Below are 18,355 nucleotides of genomic sequence, written 5' to 3'. Positions count from 1 at the left end.
GGCAACATACAGATTGTTAAGGTAGTTGGATAGTCATCTGGTACTTCTTTGACAGAGTTCAAACCAACTAATATAACAGAGGTATTATTGGATTCTATCAACAAAATCACATATTGTAATGTATTAGCATACAAGGCTATAGATGATACCATCCCTATTCTAAAATTGATTGCACCCAAGTGCAACGTAGAAAATAAAGATTCTTTGAGCCAATTACACACATTATCTAAGTACATCACTGATGACATATTAATTGTTGATCAAATAAATGAAAAGACAAAGAGAAAATAGATAAAGAAAAGGAGAAATTATTTAATGAGACAATAAAGAGGTGCATGGGACACATTGATACCCTCTTACCAGCATTGAATAAAACAATAATGGAGTTAAGGAACTGTATAGAGATACATGTATGACTAATCTTTTGATACTGGATATCGATAAGGAGATCAGTAAAGTGCAAAAAGAAATAAATGATATAGCTGACAATATCATTGGTTCATCTGAATCAATATCAATTATAGAGAAGAACATAGCTGGTTTTGAAGAAAAACTTAAAAAATTGGATGCAGACTCGGTCCAAAGCTTGATAACCTCATCTCTTTGAGAAAAGAGATCTCAGAGGCACTTGTTTAGGGACTGAAGACACTAGAAGAGAAAATGTATCACCTCACCGATACCATTCAAAGAACAAAGACAACATTGAAGGACATTGAGAGGTTCACTCAGAGCCTCAAATTTTGTATTAGCAGACCTATTTCAGATTGTAACCAACCAATTATAGGGTTCTAGTTGATAACTGCACTTAGTTGACATTTTGACAGCCTTTATCATTGATATCAAAGGGGGAGTAGTAGAGAAGAGAAAAATGATTGACAGAAGAAATCATCTGCTTAAGGGGAGCACATAGTTTTGGTAAGATTTTTGGACTTCAATTTTTGGATACAATTTTGGATTTTTCTCATGGGTGTTGCCATCAATGCCAAAGGGGGGGATTGTTGGTATTGCACACTCCAATGAGAATTGTAGGTGATTTAAGGTATTGTCATTGATGAAAACCTTGCAATGTTATGGCATCGGCAGGCACCAGCATCGACAAACTCTACACTGGTAGATAGTTCACCGACAGTGACAAGAATGTTTACCGACACCCTAGTCAATAGGATTTTGACTATTGTATATTGTATTTAATTGTAATATATTTTTGTAAGCCAACATGGCATATTGTAATAAGACTTATATATAAGTTTGAGATCTTGTAGATCAGTTTGTAAGTAAGTGATAGATGATAGGATGGATATGTAGAGCGAATATTAAGGTAGATCTCAGAGAAAGGTTTATGGTTATTGCATGAGCTTAAACCAGTACTGAACCTGACATAGAAGATGATTTTTGTAGCAGTGCATTACATTGGATTTCCATAATCCATTTTTTTTAAGTCAGTGAGACTTCCTTTTGTATTTGAGCAGTGATCTCTAGGCAGTTGGCCTTCCTGCATGTGCAGGCACACTATTGTAAGTAATATCCATTCATTGGCTAGTGAGTGAATATTGTGGGTCACAAATCCCACTGAGGTTTTTCCCACACCGGGTTTTCTCACCAAAAATCTTCTATTATGGTGTTCTTTCTATGTTGTGTTTATTGTTCATATTTACTGCATTAATTCTTGTTTACCAATACACTATTTTGGAATGCAAATTATTTAATAAGGTCAGAAAATCTGTCAACTGACAAGATATTGATTCACCCCCCCTCTCAGTATCTTTGGGAATCCTAACACTCCTTAGTAGATGTACATTTTCTTCTGGTGGATCTGTCTATGTATGTACCTATGCCTTTGATGGTTTCTCACTCTTTACAAATACCTCTTCAAATGTCGGTTTCCCTGATTCATGTTGTCATGAAATTACAGTCATGAACAATCATTAATAACTCTTAAAAATATTAACCATCAAGACAATCGCTCTGGTCATATTCTATATATGCTGGTTATAGAACTTTTCTGCAATTTATAGAAAGATCCAATGGTATAATCCAAATTTATGATGATTTTTCCAAAACTAGTCACCGTAAATCAGGGTTTTGGGTAGTTCTAAACGGTTTTCACCAAAACTCTTATAACTTTCTTAGAAATGCATGAAATCAACTCAAACCAAAATAAATTGGAATATTATTAAATATAATACACTATCATTATAGAAATACACATGTTTCTAGGTTGTACATGGCTGTACCAGGCCTAGAAACAAGAGGAAAAACTTTCAAGACCACAAAACAAGAGATTGAAAACAATGAAAATATGATACCAAAATGTTTCCAATTCTTTTCAATTCCTTCTCCAATTTTTACATACTCTTATGAATAACTAATACAGAGGCTTTATATCCTTTTCATCTTCACATGGAAGTTACAACTACCCAACTTCCTCTTATTACCATACAAGTTCCCATTTTGGTCTTTTTACAACTTTTGAAAAGTTGCATTTTACAACTTTTACAACTTTTGACTCAAGTGAATTTAAACCTTAAAAAAAACCTTTAAAACATATTAGGATGGAATAATAATGTATTTTTGTCACCATTTTACCCCTCCACAGTTATTTTATACAAATTTTACCAAATGACTAATTCAAAACCTTATTAGGACAATTTGGTGTGCTCTTTTAGCCTTACATATTGATTCATATTGACTCAAAATGACATTACAAAATAAAATGTAAATGAATATACTTATGAATTGATTTTTATCCTCTTATAGACTCCTTTTGTACCTTTGTGTTAGGTGCTCCTGCACCATACTCCTGACCTTGAAAATTATCTAAGTCCCTTGGAAACAACGATGAAAATAACTTGTAAGAAAATTTTGAGTGAGATATTTAGCTTTGTCTTCATTAATCTTTGTCTCTTTGGATTCTCCTGATGCCTTTGCTACTTTTTTGTCTTCTACTTTAGTCAAAACTCCCATCAATGGAGTTTATACTTCCTTCTCTTCAAGATGTTACTCCAAACATAAGTCCACCCTCAATGTTGCACCAAACTCACCAACTACTTTGCCTCATCGAGGAGTCCTTTCTTTGCCTCTCTCCCTAGGTCTTTTGGCAACCCAGTGGACCTCCTTCTCAGGCCCCTTGGACCATCTCCTATGGCCCCATGATAGACCTTCATGTCTGCCTACTTGCAGCTAGTGGATATACATCTACAACCATAACCATTAGCAAACCAAAATACCAATCACTTGCTCAACCCGAACCTTTTGATGAGTAGGTACTAATGAAGATGCAAGTACATCCAAGGATCAGATCACCTCTGATGCAGAAGATTATGTCATAGACAATCCTCAAAGCAAACCGATAGAGTTGGAAAATATTCTTGACTCAAAGATCCTCAAATAGACCAAAATGAAGACATACATGCAATATTTAGTGAAATGAAAAGGATTCCCCAACATAGATCCAACTTTCTCATTGATTCAGGTTCCACAGAAAATTTGGTTTCTAAAGAAATGGTAGAAAAGTTAGGATTGACTAAAACTACTCATCCTTTCCCCTATAATGTTTCATGGCTCACAAAAGGGAAACAAACCTTAGTGACTGATCAGACCATAGTAGAACTCTCTCTAGGTGATTTTAAAGATAAATTTTTAGTCCAAGACACAAAATTTTCTTGTGGGTTGTCTCCAAGAGACTTGGAAACATTTTAAGGTTCGCAATATGGTGCAGGAGCACCTTGTCACAAGTTATGTCATTATTAATTTCATAAGGTTTTGAATCTACTATTGTCTTTAAGGTCATTTGGATGTAATTCAAGGCATGATGAGTCATTTTGTAAGGCAATGTCACTCATTTGTAACAAGTTGCTCAAGTTGAGTATTTGGGTCCTAATATGGTCAAGGAGGTCAATTTTGTGTAAAAGAGCCATGGAAGGGTAAAGAGGATATAAAATTTTGTTTTGATTCCATCTAAATGTATTTTAAGTGCACAAGCAAAGATTAGGGGTCATATTTATCAAAATGTCAAAATTGTCAATTGTGTCAAAAATGTTGTCCGGCACAAATTGCATTATAAAGTTGCAAACTAGGGATGTAATTGGTCTTGGGAAGTTTTAACTTCCATATGCATGTGTGGAGGTTATAAAATCCATCACTTGGTTGAATCCAATGGGTGTGTGTAATATTGGAGGAAGGAAATGAATAACATTTGAAGTTTTTAAACACTCCACATTGTTTTCTAGGTATTGCAGTCTGATCATTCATGTTTTTATTTATGAAAAATAATTTGTCTCCATGGGAAATGTATTGGATATGATAATGGTATGATTTAAATTTTTTTTCCTTTGGTTTCATTTAATTTCAATAATTTTATAGCAAGTTATGCAAGATTTGGTGAAAACTATCAAAAACCCCTCCAAATTGGGGTTTGTGGAGAGTCTCACTAAAATATTTTGATTGCACCATTGGAAATTGTTGTAACTTTGGTGTTTACTAGAGGGTTTAATTATATTTCAAATTAATTCAGTTTCGATGTGATTGGTTAAGTATTTTATCATATATTTGATGCTCTAGCAGGCTAAATGTTAAATTTTCTGAGTTGTTTATGACAGTAAACCTAGGTCTCAGTACGGGGGCATAACTCTAAATGCCACCATTGGATTATTATCAATTTTGGATATGGTTTTAAAACCCTAGTTTTGTACAGCCTCATTGAAGCTATCTTAAAAATAATGTTGGGTTCGAAAGTTATTAATAATACACTACAGGTCTATCAGACCGTCATTAACTGGGACAACATAATGCATTGTTTTGGTCTTGATTAATTTTTAAAGGATTATAAAATGATATGATGAATTTTATATTAGATTGGCTGGTTGATAGTAATCTTGTTAGATGCCTCAAACATATCAAGGTTGTAGATTGATTATTATTTTGGGTCATTGAGCACCCTAGGATTGGGACTCCATGGTTGATTTGGATTTTCATGTTGCTCTACATCAAATTGCTATCAAATCTCAGCAAAAGGTCTGGGTTGAGAAACTGATTGGTATTTTGGTTTTCTAATGGTTGTGGTTTCAGATGTATATCCACTAGTTGCAAGTAGGTAGACATGAAGGTATGTCAAAAGGGCCATAGGAGATGGTCCAGGGCCTGAGAAGGAGCTCTAGTTGACTGCCAAGAGACTAGAGAGAGAGGCAAAGAGGATAACTCCTAGGGTGAGGCAAGGAGGTTGTTGGTGAGGTGATGCGGCATGAAGAGGTGGACATATGGTTATAAAAAGCACCATTGATGGCAGCCATACACACTCCATTGGAAGGAGTCACAGGAAGATTCCTTAAAGGGAGATTGCAGCAGCATATAGATAATGAAAAAACAATGAAGAGGCATGAAGATACAAAGCTTAATGAAGACAAAGGTGAAGATCTCACTCAAAATTTTCTTGCAGGTTATTTTCATCCATGTTTCCAAGGGACTTGGAAACTTTTCAAGGTCGGGACTATGGTGCAGGAGCACCTAACACAATGGTACAAAAGGAGTCAATAAGAGGATAAAAATCAATTCATAAGTATATTCAATTAAATTTTCATTTTTAATGTCATTTGAGTCAATATGAATCAATATGTAAGGCTAAAAGAGCCCATTGTAATGAGTTATCCAAATTGTCCCAATAAGGTCTTGAATTAGTCATTTGTTAATTGTTTTATAAAATAACCTTGGAGGGGTAAAATGGTGACAAAAATACATTATTATTCCATACTAATATGTTTTGAAGGTTATTTTGAAGGTTTAAAGTCATTTGAGTCAAAAGTTGTAAAAGTTGTAAAATACAACTTTTCAAATGTTGTAAAAACACCAAAATGGGAAGTTGTATGGTCATAAGAGGAAGCTGGGTAGTTGTAACTTCCATGTGAAGATGAAAAGGCTATAAAATCTCTATAATGGTCATTCATAAGAGGATGTAGAAATTGCAGAAGGAATTGAAAAGCATTGTAAATATTTTTGTATCATATTTTCACTGTTTTCAATCTCTTGTTTTGTGGTCTTGAAAGTATTTCCTCTTGTTTCCAGGCTTGGTATGACCATGTACATCCTAGAAACAAGTGTATTTCTATAATGATAGTGTTGTATATTCAAAATAATTTCCATTAATTTTGGTTTGAGTTGATTTCATACATTTCTGAGAAAGTTATGAGAGTTTTGGTGAAAACCGTTTGGAACTACCCCAAAACCGTGATTCACGACGGCCAGATTTGGAAAAATCATCATAACTTTGGATTTAAGCATTGGATATTTCTGAATAGCCTTTCCATATCCTTGACTGGTTTGTGATCTACATTGATTAGATAAATGCCCAAATCTACCACAAACATAGTATTTCACATTCATTCTGCAATTTTCTGAATTATGACCAACTTTGTTGCATTTGGAACACTGACCGGTGGGAGGGTTAATTTGATTGTTTCTAAATCTGCACTTATTTTCTCTATGATCAAACTTGTTGCAATTAAAACATTTCCCATTAAATTTAGAAGCATTAGGTTGTCTTACTGGTTTGTTCTGATCTTGATTGTTTGCAATACCGGAACTTTATACAACTTCAAAACCAAGTCCAACTGTATCTCCATCAGGTTTTTGTTTTTTCAGCATGTCATCAAGCCTTTCTGAACTTTTTTTGAATTTGTCTTTGTACTCATTTGGAGTGATCAACTCTCTTTCTAGAATTCCAACTTTTCTCATAAGCTCATCTTTATCATGTTGCAGGTGAATCAGATATGTCTTCAGCATATCATTTTCATGACAAGTCTCAGATTTTCATTTGCTTCGTCATTAAGTCTCCTAGTCAAGTCTTCTTCATTATTCTTCCTATCTTGAATATCCTTACATAGCCTCATTTTCAGATCTTACATTTCATTCCTCATGTTATTGTTCTTTTGTCTCAGCTTATCTGCAATATCTCTAAGAGATTCGTTTTCATCATCATGTTTTTGCATTTGTTCATAAAGTTCTTTTCTTTTATTTTGTGCTATAACTAGGTTCTCCTGAAGTCATTTAATGAATTCCTGTGTAGTCCTCAGATCATCTTCAAATTTAATGATCTTCAACTTTTTAGTATCAAAATCTTCAAGAGCTGCTTCCAACTATTTTCTCAAACTCTCCATTAGTACCAGTTTTAGAATCTTCCTCAAGCTATTAGGATTTTGAAAATAGACGACCAGGCTCTAATACCAATTTTAGATTCAATGACAGTCCCAAAGACACTGAGAGGGGGGGGTGAATCAATGTCTAACCAGTTTGATTAATATTTAAACTTATTTATAACTTTGCAACCCAAAATAGTGTACCGGTAAACAAGAATTAATGCAGTAAATATAAATAACAGAGACACAATAGAAACACACCATAACACAAGATATTTTAACGAGCAAACCCGGTGTGGGAAAAATCTCGATGGGATTTGTGACCCACAATATTTACTCACTGGCCAATAAATAAATACTACTTACAATAGGGGTCTGCACATGCAGGAAGGCCAACACCCTAGAGTACGCTGCTCAATAGAGTCTCACTGACTACAAATGGATAATTAAATCCAATACAATGTACTACGTAAAATAGCATCTTTAATGCAAGGTTCAGTACCTGTTTAAGCTCAGATAGATACCTTAACCAAAAACCTTCGCTATCAGTAAATCACCTTATACAATGCCATACATAATTTCCTCTCCATGCTATATCTAATTCTAAAATGACTTACAAGATCTCATACATATATGAGTCATTACAATACATCATGTTGGCTCACAAAAGATAATTACATTATAATACAATAATCAAAAGTTTATCCCATGTTGGCTTTAGTGCCAGTATACTTCACTGGCGGTGTAAACTAAAATGTCAATGAGTAAATGTCTGCCAATGTCCATGTCAATGTCGGTGAATAATCTATTCCTGGTGATCCTATGTAACCAAATACTAGTTGGTTGCCATCAATGACAACATCAACCAATCTCATATGAGTGTAGAATGCCAACATTCACAAATAAAACAAAAGAAAATTCCAAAAAGAAAAAATGAAATAGTCACTTGGCTGCCTAGGAAACTACCGCCAGTGAGAAGATTTTCAACCAAACCTATTTCAGTTGAAACACTCTAAGTGGCATCTGATGCAGCAAAGTAATCACAATTTTCCATATAATTTTGAAACTTTCCACTTCTATGTATTTTTCTTCAGTAGTTTTTTTTTTAAAATAATCTAAAAATTATTTTTTGTAGAGATCAAAGTTAGGAATATGGACAAATAATTTTCTTTTATTTTTTGATTAATTGGTTTTATTTTTAAAATTTTGCATGTAGCTTTTTAAAGTTTGACACGAGGCTGATTTGAAATTGAAAAATATATTAAATAATATTAAAATATTTAATAAAATATATTTTTCATTAGATAATAGAATTAATATAATTTGTTTTTTCATAATTATAAACTTAATATACAAAAAGGTGGCATTGAATGAAAACTATCAAATTGATGGACTTTAAAATGTTATTATGAAAAAAATACACATCAAAATTTAATTCTATTTGAGAAATTAAAATCAGGAAAAAATAAGTTTGTTTTTCATTTTTTTGGTGACACCAACTAGAATCTCTTTTTTTTTTTTTTTGATAAGTTTAATTTGCCTAGATGAAAAGGTTAGGACAACAATAACTATTCAATTTTGTCGCCATAAAAGTGTCATTTGCATTTTGAATTTGAAGATGATGTAAACTAATGAAATGTGCAAAATTTGTTGAAGTTTAAGTCTACTATTTTTTGAATTTTTTTTGTCAATAATTTATATTCTTTTTTTATCTAAAGTCCATTTTTTTATTACTAAAAACCGCTGAAAAATGCAAGGTTTCGTTCCAACCTCAAAAGTAAATGTAAATCAACTTTTTATTTCTCATTTTGATATCAGTTATAGATAACATATTTATATAGTGCATGAAAAAAAATAAAAAATTTTGATGTATATTTTCTTTGTAATAGTATTTGGAAGTCGAATACACTAGAATTTGATAGTTTTTGTCTCCCAACACAATTTTTCTATTCAATTTATGATAATCCCAAAACTAAAAATACCCTTTTGGAGAAGCTCCTCTCTCTAGTGAACCATATTTTTTCAATTTTTTTTCAAGTGATATGATATTTATTTTTTTCACAGAAAAGTCATATCGAACAAAAGAATACCTAGTTGTAGTATTTTTTTTTATATATATATTAAATGTAATCAAAACATTAAAAAAATTATATGAGTATAATCGTGACTTTGATCTTTAAAAAAGGGTATTTTAAATTTTTTTAATAAGTTTAATTTACCTATTGAATTTTTTTGTAGAAGTGACAAGTTTGAGAAAATCATCATTTTTGTTGATGTGGCTACCATTTGGCATTCCAAATAAGCCGTTCCAGCCGGAAACGTTCCTAAATCTTATAATACATTGAACACTCAAGTTTAGCTAAGTATATTTGGGAAAAACAATAAGCTCATCTTCTATATGAATATGTTACTTCAATTAATGGTGCATTTTTATTAACAATAGTTCCATTGTTTTGAACAAATTAATTCTATATGAGGTTTTTAAATATTCTTACTCATTTTTTTATATATTAAAATATTTTTTATGAGACTAGAATTAGGGATTTAGATAAGAAAAATGGAGCTCTTGGTTCCAAAATTGTTTGGAAAACCACCTGGGTAACCTTAGTAGCGAGAAATATATAATAGTGCCTCATACCTTCCTAAGGGATCTTTTATCTAGAATTTTATGATCAAATGTAGGACATTGCTCCTGCCACATTTACCAAGGGTTATTCATAAAGACTGAAAGGCTATATTATGGGAAGAGCTCTGGAATGGTCACCCATCAATGATTAGTATTCATGATTGGTTCCCATTAATATCAATTCTTAAGGCACAATGTGGCTCTTATGTTGCGGATTATTTTTATCTAGATTCATCTCACCGGTTCTCTTTGGTTAAATAAAAATCCATTTGATTGCCTTTCTATTGATAATGAGATTAAAAGAGTTTATGAGAATGAACTTTACTGTACACCCATTATATTTCTTAACAGGGATGATGAAATCATTTGAACGAAGGATAAGATTGGCTCTTATAAGGTTAAAGATGGATATAATTTTGTTTCTGTTTCAGAAGATAAAATGAGTTGTCCTACTCGATTGTTTTGGAATGAAGTCTTCCTTTCAAAGACTGGTGTTTTTCATGGTTAGTTGTGCAGGATAAGATTCTCACTAGATTTAGACAAGATAAACTTGGAATTCCTACTACTTTTCCTTGTGTTCTTTGTGGCTACTTCATTAAATTATTTGATCATCTTTTTATCCATTTCTCTTTTGCCTTTGATTGATGGTACTAACTCTTTTCCAAACTAGGGTGGTCTTTGGTTTTGTGTTCTGATCTTACGAGTCAGTTTCAATCTTGGTCATGTTTGTTTTCATCCTCTTTTTTATGCCTACCTTTGGATTGTGGCCCCTTCAATTCTTATTTGGAATATCTAGTTAGAAAGGAATAATAGAATTTTTAGAAGTAAATCTTTCTCTCTTTCTAATATCCTATATCGCATTGAGCATGCTATTTCTGAGTCTATTTTGTCATATATTTATAAACATATGGATCATTTATGCTATTTCCAACTAGGACAAATGGATTAGCAAACATTGGGCTAACCTTAAGCGTCTTCTAAAGCATGGTTTTGTGGTTAAAAATTATTCAATAAAGAAAAGTAGAATTGAGGCCAAATGGATACCTGGAGATGAATCGCAATTCAAGCTTAATTATGATGGTGCCTCTAGGAGAAACCTTGGCAAATTTGGTATTGGCATTGTCATTTCTGATCGTCAAGGAAACATATTGAAGGCTATCTATAAATGCATTAAGGATGGTACTAATAACAATGCATAATTTAGGGTCTTGTCATTTGGTCTTGATATGGCTATTTCTATTAACATTAAGGATATAATAATTGAAGGTGATTCAATGGTCACTTTTCATGCTTTCTAATGGAAAATCTATGACATGGTAGCTGTAATATTGGTTAGACAAAATTTTACTTTAATTATAGTGTTTTGATTCTAGTATAATTTCCCATTGATATAGGGAAGCAAACCATGTTGCTTATTTTCTATCTAATTTGGCCATTAATGAGCAATCTATTTTCATTGAAGTATCAAGGGAGGATCTCCCACCTTTGGTTTCTCATGCTTAAATATTTTTGTCATGGGTTGCATGAATTTCCCATGTTTGTTTCATAATGAAATATATATATGTTATGCTATAAGGTTGTGGGTGACATGTTGATTGGTATATCATTGATTCATTTTTTGTCTCTGATATTTATATTCTATTATGGCATGATCTTGGGTCCTATTGCCACTTTGAGTTATTCCTTCTTATGTTGTAAAGTTGCAAGATGTGATGATGATTGTATCATATTTAATAGATTGATTATGCTATTTCTACTTTTTTGTGTGATTCAATCTTCTACCCATATCCAACTTGGGTTCTATTGCTTGACCACTAATCCTTTTGGCTCATGTGACTTTGTTTCCTTTGCTAGATCTATATTTTATATTGATTAAATCTATTAGATAGGGGCTATTTCCCCTTTGCTGACATTATGGATTTTGATACATTTAACGCTAACAATTTCTTTCAAGTTGTGTTTGTTGTTGTTTAAAAATGTAGTGTATGATGGTAGCATGAAGTATATCATTGTTCAATTTGGAAAGCTGGTGTATAATATGGACCCTGTTGATTTTATAAGTTCCTCCTCTGTAGGTTGTTGATCCTTCCCAGGTTGCTTCTCTTTCGCCTCTGGGTGATGATCAACATTTAGCTATCTCTAATGACACCCTTTGCTTAGTGTCACTTGATGAATCATTTGTCTTTCATGGTTTTTCATCTTTAGTTGTGGTTTCTAATGTGGCTTTGTCATCTTCATGTCCACAACATTAGGACACATGTTCTATTATTACATATTTATATAGTTTTTTGTAACCAGTATATACATTGTTTGTAACCCTATGTATGCAATCTAGATTAGATTCCTTGTCAGATGCGGTTTGTTCCTTGTGTTTAGGTTGGTGGGGTGTTCTTGAAAATTGTAATATATTTTATATCGACTAGTTGGCTTATGGCAATGTTTTGTTTTGATGTAATCATGTATATGGGCTACAACCAGAGGTTTTCTTCTTGGTTCATTCTTACGGGTATCATATTCTAAAAATAATATAAATATATTATATAACATTTTAAAAAGTACAAAATAATTTTTTTATCCTTATTCACGTGTTAATCACATTACTTCAATGATTTTTAAAAAGTAAATAAAAACAAGTTATCTTGAAGTCATTTAGGTTATGTCCAGAAGTCTTCTAAACAATAGTGTTTTCTTTTGAGGTTTCGAACTAGTGTACTTACCCATGGTTTATGTATGATTTTTAATGAAGGTTTTTCAGTACAGTATATTGTTGTAGCAATAATTAGTAATTTTTTACAATATCATATAGGAGAGGAGAGTCTTTTTTCAAGAGGAAAACTAAACAAATTTTTAATATCCTTTATTAATTTGAAACACCTTTCCTTAGTCATTAATTTCAAACACCAAGAAAGTGCATAGATCACTTAACAACACTTCAGTAAAATGAGAATATTTATGATCACCGTCTACTATCTAATATCAAGATTTAGCATTTCTTTACAACAATAGAAACAACAAAAACATCTGCTAGACTATTTTGACAACATTACCAATTAAATGCATTTCAATCTCTAGACAATCCAATATAGATAAGAAAGTTTTCAATACATTTATAAAAAAACAAAGCTTTCTTTAGATAATTTAAACTCATAATATATAAATACTTCTCTTAAAATTCATTGTATATAGTTTGTAATTTCAAAACAGATGGCAGCCAAAGATGTTGTAATGGGCTCTCCATTGTATGCTTGCATTCTTGTTTCTCTCATTTTTCTTTCACCAACTACAATTGTGCTCTCATCTTTCTTGTTGCCTACAAACTCTTCAACAGTCAGGTCCATTTTGGCACCTACTGGCTCTTTTGGCATCCCTTCTTGTAATTCTCCATATGTACATGCAATCTCTGCACGGCTTCCTAACTACAACAATTTATCACCTACCGCCTACTCATGACCTACGAATAATGGGGATTGAGAAGGAGAATACAAAGACTCACTTGATTGTGCTTCCTTTTCCAACCTCTACCTCTTTGGGGAGGCTTGTGACTCAGGAGCATCCTCCATTGGCCTTTTTCCTTTTTAAGTGGAAGGTTCATCTTTCCTTGGCATCACTACATTGTACCCTGATCTCTTACACATCACATATTCACCAAGGGGAACAACCTTAGCAAAAATAGGCTTATCTATCTCAGGGTCTACTTTCATCACAACATCCTTCTTCTCATTTAGGGTTTGCATTGCATCTTCAAAATAGTCTACCAAAAACTTAATATTTTCTTCAAAAGGGTGAAAGTTGTTTAAGGGATCATAATTCTTGTCAAAATGGTGGACAAAATCAAGGGTCTTCTTGAATTTCAACCATTTTTCCTTTTTTACTTCCTGCTCATCCAGATCAAATTCATTTCTTATAAAATCTTTCAGAAAGTGAAATTGACAAATTCTACCCCCACACCTAACTTTCTTCCTGAACATATTGTTGAAGAAGTCCTCTAGATCAACAATCCTAGCAACTATCATTGACAACCTGTATGGGTGAAGGAAGCTTTCAAAATATAACCAACCACCTTTGGTGACAACAAACTGGTGCGCCAAAGTGACTGTTGGGAAAATTGTTCCTCTCCCTTTGTTTGATAGCTCTTCTTCTTGTAGGCATCCAATCTACCTCAAAATATTTACAATGTCGATCTTCAAAGGGACATGATAGGGAAGCAGATATGGGTTTCCCCTGAAACCATATACTCTGAAAAATAGTGGAAACAAGATACAAGATTATGTCACCCCAATTATGCACAATCTTAATACTCTCAGCAAACTCCTTTGGTCTAATGAATTCAAGGAGAGCCTTTGGGATCCTAGGGTTCTCTTGACATAGAAGGGTTCTAAGCCTAGATGCAAAGCATCTATCAAATTTCAAGCAACTTGCATCCTCTCTATCTGAGGACAAATCTGTACTCCATAACTGAACAAGCATGTCTTCACCATCCTTTTCCCTTAGTAAATCCATATCCTTTGCAAAATATTTAGCACCTTTAAAAAAGAACATGTGCATCAACAGGGAGTACTAGCCGAAAGGTCGATCCACCTTAGCTTTATTTATCCCAATTAGACCTTCATGAATGGCATCTGTAAGATAAGGCACAAAATCATAGGTTAGTACTAAGGACAGGTTCAAAATTTGTGCCATCATAAGCATATAATGGGTAGGCATGGCATTCTCTGCATCTTCCCCAAGAATTTGACATCAAGACCAATATATACCCTTAGCCCTTAAAGTGAAAAAATTCATAGGGAAGGGCTTCATTGTGCTAGGGCCTACCAATGTCAATCCTCCAATCTTTGCAAAAAATTCCTTTAACGACCCACTCCTAAGATGACCTCTATGGGCATCATAAACCTTCTTGAACATGTCAAAATCAATTGGTTCTAAGTAGTTTGAGGCCTCACTCATCCAAAAAACCCTTCTAAATTCATCATCATTAATTTCAATTAAGGGCCCCCCATTTACATTTCTCACAGTCCTAATGATAGGGTCATAACTTTTTGCAAATTGAGTCAACAAATGAACGTCCATGAAGACTCCAGGGACCACCAGTTTTCCAACATCTATTTCCCATATACTATTTATTGGAGTATGTGAATTTCGCTGACCAAATCCTACCCTGAACAAACCTAGACTTGTCATACCTATCTGGGCATCTCTCAACCAACGTCCCTTGTCATATAAACTATCACCAATCTACAAGCTGGGAGATTTGGGCACGAGTTTTTGTATCTTGGCTGCACTATTTGTAGATTGAACCAGTTGTTCTAGAAATTCATTACAGATAGCCCTCTCTTGGTAATCTATGTTACCCTTGAATTCCCTTCGTGGTGCCATCTTCAAACTATCCTTGCTTCAATTTATATTCAAATAACCTCTTCTGAATTTCAAGTACCGAATAATGCGACACAAATAAGAAATGCAAAGCATAGTCGTAGAAACTTACTTGTTGCCGAAGATCATAAAATTGCGCACCTATTTTCTCTACATATCTTCTTGAATTCTTATTTGCAAATTTACACTTCAAAACAATATCATATGGAGGGACCTTAATTGAAAACTTAGAATTTATTACTGTTAATAAATCCACACACTTTTGCAATTAATCCTTTTGAAAATTCAAATTTTGGCTCCAATGGACCAGAAGGGCTTCTTCTAAGTATTTTCCCTTTAGTTGCTGATCCGAAAAGATTAAAGTTCAAGAAAATTTCAATAGTGGTCTAGCGACAGCCATCAGATCATTTCATTGTTACTCAGGCTTTAAAGAACAGTCACATCTTAACCATCATCACTTAACCACCAACACATGACAGATAAAACTTAACCGCCAGGACTACTGATGGCTTGTTTCTAATTCACAAAGCATAAAGTTCAAGCAATTTCTAATCACGGTCTAGAAATAGTCATTGATTTCCTTCAAACTTACCAACCTATTAACACACCTAGGCTACCCATAGTAGTCGGGCCCACAATTTAGTTGCTAGTCCACGATGAATAAAATTCAAACATCTTTCAATTGCAGTCTAGCAACAACCATTGGATCACAAGCTAACTGTTTGATCCTTAAGGTCCTTCATAACTTAGCCATCACCACCAAAACGTCTGCACTAAGTGCCTACATTAACTCTTTGTCGAGCCTCATCACTAGGGGCTTGTCATTGGGTCGCGATGAATAAACGACATGCAACTTCCCATTGCAGTATCACGACACCCGTTAGATCAAGAGAAACTTACCCTACCTTTAAAACTAGATAGATACAAAGGGAAAAAACTTAGGACTTTAGGAAACTACGAAATATTTTAAAAGTATTTAAAACCCACCCATGCCTAGAACTCAAAACGCCCCCTTTCAATGACATAGCAACCCTTCCACCTAAGAGGAAAAAGAAAAGGGCAAATAGAAGTGACATGGAAATAGTGCGACACAAAGGTTTTTTTTTTAAAAAGATTTTGAAATTGTAAAACCCTCAAACCTTAAGAGCCATCGACTCGCAGGCAAGGATCAATCCAAAGTTTGAAAGTTTTTTTAAAGATATCAAGAGGAACTTTGACATTATCCAAAACATTGATAACAACTTGATTTGGAGGCCTGTTGTAATTTGTGTTTTTTGGTTGTCAATTTATGTTCTCCAAATGTAGTTGATTCCCCTTTAACTATTTTTTTCCTTTATCATCATAGAGTTGACACAAAAAACATCTCTATATAGAACAAATATATTTTTGTTCATTTTAGCATTAAAGTCATGCCTAAAAAACCAAACGTAATTCATAAATAGCGAAGGTGATTATATACTAATAGTAGGAATTAGTCAATTACAAAACACAACTGCAAACTCAACATACAGAAAGATTGTAGGAAGCCTCTTGACTTAATAAGGAATGAGTGTAGAAATTAATAAGCACAAAGAGGAAGTTGAAGTGTTAGTTGAACCAGACTATTTCACAGTCAATCACAACTACCTCATGATCATTAAAGATGAGTTAAAACATAGGTTTTTCTTGTGGATGGTAAATATAATAGTATAAAAATATCTAAGGGTTGTTCGAACATAGCTTAATAAGAACAAAATAGGTGAACTGTTAGTTGAACCAGACTATTTCATAGTAACTCACAACTACCTCATGATCACTAAAGATAAGTTAACTCATAGCTCATGAAATATCATGAAACTTAATTCATGAAAGGAAGAAGGTGAAAGGGTATTTATTTTTATAGTGACATTGTATTGAAACCCTTCCTTTAGAGAAGACATGAAACCATATATTACACCCTATTCTTGTGTTATAATCAGTTAAAGTTTACTTCTATGGGTGATTCTTAGTATGACACAATCTACTACTCAATAATTCTTTCCTACCTTTTAAAAAAATTATCTTTAACATGAGGAGTAATAGGTTCATTTGGTAGGAAAGGATCATATTTTTTTTATAGAATGGGGAAGATAATGAGGAGGTATGGTATAGGAATAGTTAAAATGGGATGCGGTATGTGCAAAATTATTATATTCTTCTTAAGTTTATTGTGCCTTCTGTCTTCACTTTTTATCTAGTGAGTTTGTCAATGCTATCAATTAGTTGATTAAAGACTTAAAAACTTGTAGGAAGGGATTGACATGTCTCTTGCTTCATGAAGAACTTTTGGAATTTTATGTATTTCAAATTCTTTCATTTATGGGATAGTTATCTAATTTAAGTCTATTATTCTAATTATGGGGAGAGGCATATTACACTCACATAATGAATTGAAGAATGTTTGGTTTTTATTAAGATAAAATGGGTTTTGAGGGGACTCGAAACTAAAATCCAAAAATAAAATTAGCAAAATAAATTGCAAACCAGTCTAGACCCAGTAGCCCAACATAGACAAAAACAAGGGAAACACCCCACAGAGCCCAACTCAAAAATAACCATAAAATGTGGGCAAGCTTACCAAAAAATAACTTAGAGTTTCCGTAAGCTCAAAAATTTTCTCAGTAATATTTTTGTTGATTTCTTCAAGCTTCTTCATGATGCTCCTTATGGCACTTTTATCTTGGTTCTTGCTCTTGGTTTAGGCACACAGTCCTATATACACCTGCATTTCCGATCCCTATAAATTTACATGTAGATTTTTTCTTTTAGATTTGAAATCTCATGGTGGAATGCTAGTTGGCGGATGGGCTTTATGAGCAGTTATTTTATCATTCAATTTTTTGAGGCCTTCTATGCTATTATTCATGACTTGTTTACTAATATCCAAACCTTGAGATTACCTTTAAGCTCATCCATACCCTTCTCCAAATTGAAAAATCTAGCTTCATGCTCAGTTTTCATGATCTTGACATCTTTAGTCAATTTATAGGTCATTTTCAAAAGCTTATCAATTTTATCCAACATGGGGTTATCAGTGAAGGTGTTGATAATCTCTTTTATGCCCTGTTTGGTAAAAATAATTTTGCTAATTACCCAAAAGAGACACTTCTCCTGGCTAGTGGAGGAAATAGCCAGAATCATATCAATATTTTCTTTAACGCTTTTACTACTTCTTGGGTTCACCTAGTCCACATTAAGGGGTATATCCAATTTA

This window comes from Cryptomeria japonica, chromosome 9 (assembly GCF_030272615.1).
Source record: "Cryptomeria japonica chromosome 9, Sugi_1.0, whole genome shotgun sequence".
Taxonomy (NCBI): domain Eukaryota; kingdom Viridiplantae; phylum Streptophyta; class Pinopsida; order Cupressales; family Cupressaceae; genus Cryptomeria; species Cryptomeria japonica.
Note: the sequence above shows the minus strand (reverse complement) of the source record.